We start from the raw sequence: 6,049 nt of genomic DNA on the forward strand, positions 1-6,049 counted from the left end.
TAGCTTCTTCGTTCTTAGTCTTAAGTCTTTGGCATGCAAGCTGTATGAGCCTGTATACACGGTATCAAAGAATAATCTCCTCTAAAGATGGCCATCCTCAGCCTCACTGCTTCTTTCCTTCCTTGGTACTTTTCATTTTGGGCAACTGTCCAGAAAAAGCCTCCAAACAAAGGTCAACGTTTAAGTATAAGGACAGAAAACTCAAAGCAATATGCCTGAAAACAGATGATGTTTGACCCCACAGATGTGGGAATCAGAGACAGTACTATTGAGCAGGTTAGTTCTTACAAGTATTTAGGTATTTTAAAGGATAATTCTCTGAGATGGAAGGATGAAATTGCTCAAAGATTGCATTTTCTTTGTAGAAGTAGATTGTTTGGAGTGAGCACAGAGATCATGCCGACCTTTTTTTCGTGCAGTACTGGAAAGCCTCATAAGATATGGAACGGTAGCCTGGTTTGGCTCTCTGTCTGTGCCGTGTAAGCACAAGATCGAGAAAATAGAGAAAATGGTCATAGAAGTGATTGGCAACAAGACATACCAGTCTCTCCAACATTGAAGTCAGACACATACTATTCTGACAGACCCTTCATATATTCCGAGCTCTGAAAATATGAATTATTACCATCTGGGAGACGTTAAAAGGCCATCAAATATAAGAGTAATTTCCTCCAACACTTCTGAACAAACAACCTGTTCTTTAAACAGGATGTCACAGTGTTTTTTGGCCTTTTAGGGTTACGTTACTATTTATTTTGTTCTTTTACTTTATCGATCTCTAATGTATCAGTGATTTTAGAAAGTATTGTTATGATAATGTTTAATTTATTTAGTATTTGGGAGGAGTGTGCAATATGTTGGGTATGTGGTTTATAGTCGGTCGGTGTAGCTTAGTTCACCTCCACATGAGTAAGGCTCTGTGGGGTTTGTTTTCAGGCAGGATGCAACAGAAGACATAAGATAAGTAGAAATGGAAGATAGGTGGTTGTTTCACTTGGTGACAGACTCATGTTTTTGTTAGCGAGCAGTTCATAAAGATCTGTGATGGTAGATATTTCCAAGAAGGTTTTGGTATTGACCCATAAGCGGTTGATTTGTGACTCAGATCATTTCATTATGATGTTGAACAACGTTGGTGCTGCAGAGCGGCTTTCCATCTACAGTTTGGCGAGACTCTGGCTGATCAGGTGCAGGCTTCCTGGAAGGCAAACTTGACTTAACTTGAGCAAGACATAACTCTGCCAACGTTTTACCACTTGGGAAAACAATTGAACTGATGACGAGAGAAGATGGGACTGAGACTTTTACAGTCACTAGGACACAGGATCCACACCCACAGGGGGAGAAACATGGAAAAAGGCTCAAAGTTTTTATAGTTATATTCTGTGCTTTGTCGAACTGTCGGGTTCAGGAGAAGCAGTGTGGTTTTGGCCCAGGTCGTGGAACAGTGGACACAGGGGATCTTGAGAGTTTGAGCATCCAGTCTACATGTGTTTTGTAGACTTGGAAAAGGCTTACGACCGTGTTCCCCAAAGGATTCTGTGGGGGCTGCTGAGGGAGTATGGGGTACAAGCGTTGCTTTTGCAAGCTTTCCAGTCCCTGTATAACAAAAGCAGGAGCTGTGTCCGCATTCTTGGCACTAAGTCGAACTAGTTTACAGTGCGTGTTGGACTCCACCAGGGCTGCCTCTTATCACAGATCCTGCTTGTGGTTTTCATGGGCAGGATCTCGCGGCATAGTTGTGAAGAGAAGGGTGTCTGGTTTGAGAACCTCGGGATCTCATCTCTGTGGTTCTGTTGGCTTCTTTAAGCCATGACCTTCAGTTGCACTGGGGCAGTTCACAGCTGAGTGTGAAGCGGCTGGGATGAATGCCAGCTCTTCACAATCCGAGGCCATGATTCTCAACCGGAAAATGGTGGAATGCCCCCTACGGGTTGGGGATGAGTCCCTGCCTCATGCGGTGGAGTTTAAGTATCTGAGTATCTTATTCAGGAATGATGGCAGGTTGGAGCAAGAGATGGACAGACGGATTGGGGGCTTTGTCAGCTGTAATGAGGGCGCTGCTCCGGTTCGTTGTGATGAAAAAGGGTGTGAAGAAGGAGCTGAGTCAGAAGGAGAAGCTTTTGATTTACTGGTGCATCTTTGTTCCAACCCTCACCTATGGTCAAAGATCTGGGTAGCGACCAAAAGAACGAGATCATGGAAACAAGCAGCTAAAATGGGTTGCCTTCTGAGGGTGGCTCGGTTCAGCCTTAGAGATAGGGGGAGGAGCTCGGTCATCCAGAGGGAGCTCAGAGGAGAGTCGCTGCTCCTCCACATCGAAAGGAGTCAGCTGAGGTGGTTCATCTGGTTAGGATACCTTCTTTCCAGGCATGTCCAACTGGGAGGAGGCCCAGGGCAGACTCAGGACTTTCTGGAGGGATTATATGTCCCTTCTGGCCTGGGAACACCCCGAGATCCCCCAGGAGTGGCTGGAGAGAATCACTGTGGAGAGGGATGTCTGGGTTTCTCTCCTGGACCTGTTGCCTCCGCAACCTGACCTCATATAAGCAGACGAAAATGAATGAATGGATGGGTGGATATTCTGAGCTGTGTTAATTGTCCTGTTCATTGTAACTTTGTGAGACAGATTGTGAGCGCAGCTTTTTGTAGCACTGTTGTCCAAGCCAAATTTAATTTCAGCGTTTATTTAATCTCATCTCAAAATAGAAAATGCACAAGAAAAGCAATTTAAAGACAAAGGCGCAGAAACATGAGCCAGAGTCTGTGACCAAACTGTCTGAAACCAGCTGAAGGAAATGGGATTTACATCCAGAAAAACAAACAAGCCATCATTAAAACCAAATGAGAAGAAAACAAGATCACAGCGGGCTGCACAGAGAAGCAGTCATTTGTTTGAATTTACATGTAAGAGCATGTTTTCTTCAGTTATGGTCTAGAAAAATAAGTTTCTGTTCCTTATGTTTGTGACTTCTGTGCTCACAAAACCTCACATTATATTTTCATTATAAAACACAATTTTATTATTTATCTTTTTTTTTTACCCTGTTTTACTTTTTCACTTTGTTGTTCTTTTTTTTTGGCCAATACACAATGAAAAAAGACTTAATTTGACATGTAATTTCCTTATTTGTTTGTCATATTGTTTGATAAATGTGCATTTTTCTTATTTTTATTCAATTTGTTGCCTTTATGTTGTAAAGCAGAAAATAGTAGATCATAAAGCTTAAACTGATCCACATAAAACTCGATGAATGCTTTCCAATAACCACTGTTTAACCATTTTTTTTGCCTTAGTGTTGTGCTTTTCTGTTAAACTCAACTCCACAAACGATCACAGTTTCCTCTTCTGTTCAGATCGTATGTTGTACATTAATAGAATAATGTTTATATTGTCCAGAATAGAAGGCTAGTCTCAATTCTTTTATCTGTACCTCCTGATTTTAGCTCCTCTGTCCTCCAGCTCCACCTGGAAATTGATCTCCTGCTCGAGTTTTTTGGCATAAATGACATATAAAAGGGACGCGCCACATTCTCTTCTGCTGTGAACTTAATTAAAATCCTAATAAATAAGTTCCAACAAGCACTTTTATGCTCATATGGCAGAAATCATACAATAAATCCACGCATATTTAAATTAAGTCTGCTTAAAATAACGACTCCGACGTAAAGAGGTCTCATTTAATTAAAAATCTGCTGCCTGTTTCCTCCACTTACATCCCAGGGGGAGGGAGTGAGATGCCAGATGAGTACTGGATGTGAAAGGAACTAAGAGGAGAGAAGGAACCCGAGCTCCTGAGTTTTAACTGTTCGGTGAACACAAGATGGCAGCAGTCTGTAACTTAACCAGCAGATACACTGAGTTAGAGTCTGTGCTATACAGCAGGGTGAGGCATAATGCTGTTTAATACACCTCTTTCTTTTAAATGAATCACCGTATAATCTTAGTTTTTATGGAGTTCTAGAGCATTTTTAATAGATCAGTTCATGAGTAATATGAGAAGTAAACAATATTTCAGTTCTGGCAGCAGTTACTCAACTTCAAATGAAATACTTTTCTTTAAACTGACCTTAATGTTGAGTTAATTCAATGTTAAACAATCCCTGGTCAAAGATGAGCGTTCTATTAGACTTATCATAAAAACTGTAATAATATATATGACCACTACTTGTTTTTTGTGAATATTACAGGTTTTGAACTTTTATTTGTTATTTATGGCCTGTATGTTGCATGATTTCTGAATGAGTTTTTTACTATAAGAAATAATCAGATTAAACATAGCAAAGTGTTTATCACAGACTTGGAGTCAAAGTTATCAAGGACATTTGTTTTGAAATCCTTTAAGATTTTTATACAGTGACACAAAGCAACACCTTTGATGTCTGTCTTGGTTACCTCTTTCCATTTCTCTTTGTAGATCCGTTTCCCCTCCGAGTTGGTTATGTTTACCTCTATGGTTCCAATAGAATCGGTCAGGAACAGTTCAAAGCAGGTTTTGATGTCATCAGTCCGGGATATGACATATTTTGTAGGTCCTGGGGTCATCCTGATGACATTTTCAGCTGAAAGCCTGCCTGCATTCTCAGATGGGGATGAAGACCAGGATAAGTCCCCATTCTTTCAGCATGGTCATCCTTTTCATCGCTGGATTCCTCCCCATCAGTTATTTCTTGGTCTGGATTATATTCTGTGTTGTCTTCGACTTCTGACACTTCCTTCTCTATTCCATCCTCACTGTCAGTTTCCTGGCCTCGAATATTTCCTGCCATGGTGCTGCCCACAGTGAACTGTGAGTAAGGCCTCAAAAAAGCATTATACTCCCAAAGCTACGAGAAAAGTTTGGTATTATTGAGAACTGCAAACACTGTTGCTCCACTGGATGAGAGACTCTACTGCGCAAAGGTTTCTTTAACGGTTGCCAGGGAAGCCAAAGTGTTTGTGTCAAAATCCTCTTTGTGGACCTTGTCATGGACTCTTAGTCAGTCTGATCTAATTAACTACATTTTTCAGAGATGAAACTTTTTGAAATCGGTCAAATTTGACTGGAACACGACCTGAGAGATGAATAAGACAGCAAACACTTGTCTTTATGACTCTTTATGCACAATAAAGGGTGAGGCTTCTCTTTAATATTTCTTATATTGTCACAAAATCAAAAGAAAAGACAAAAACTAAAGGTGTTTAAGTTCTGATGTGTCGCATTTAGGGTTATATTTTAGATAAATCAAACATAATATTCAATGATAACTATAACTAACCCCTACAACTGTGTTTTTATTAGCGCCGAACTGCATGAAACTCAGATCTGTTGTCTTTTCACCACCTCAGAACAACGTAGTTGACTTCCAAGTTGACTGTAAGCAAAGCTGAGCGACAGGTGTCTGATGAGCTGATAGAAACTTTATTGCCATCATTATGAACAATGAGACAATTTATCAGCATCTGTTCAGCAGCCATGAAAGACATTTAAAGTGTATTCAAACACTCAATACAGGCTCCATGAATAGGTTAAATGGAGACTATGTAAAGGATGTAATATAAAAAAATTGGCATTTTGGGCTGTACTTCAGTCTCTATGTTTGTGCTTTCATTGGACTTCATTCACCAACAGCTGTCCTAATTAAGCACTTTTTAAGAAGACTTTAGCATTCACAAATGTTTTCTCATCCTACGAACACCCAGGAGCGCTGAAATGTTTAAACAAAAGAAGTGGTTGTCTTTTGTTGGGCAGTTCATTAAAACACAATAATAAGATTTCAGTAATACTTTTGTCAGAGCTTTTGAATAACTATTGCAAATTTACAAAGAATTTTGTTATTTTGAAATAACAAAATCAAGTGCACCAACACTTTAATTTACATTCAGTTGATTAATGCCAAAGTGGCCTTTCTTCATCCCAGTTCTGCTCACAAAATGTCACTTTTACTGTTGCTGCAAGATAGTGCAGATCGCGACCTACAGAAGGAACAAATCTTTCATGACCAGGCTGATTTATTTGCAGAGAGTGATGAGTAACTATTTGAATGCTTTAGGCTACCAAGAGCTGTT

Source organism: Leuresthes tenuis, unplaced genomic scaffold (genome assembly GCF_036924035.1).
Source record: "Leuresthes tenuis unplaced genomic scaffold, fLeuTen1.0.hap1 SCAF_19, whole genome shotgun sequence".
Classification (NCBI taxonomy): Eukaryota; Metazoa; Chordata; class Actinopteri; order Atheriniformes; family Atherinopsidae; genus Leuresthes; species Leuresthes tenuis.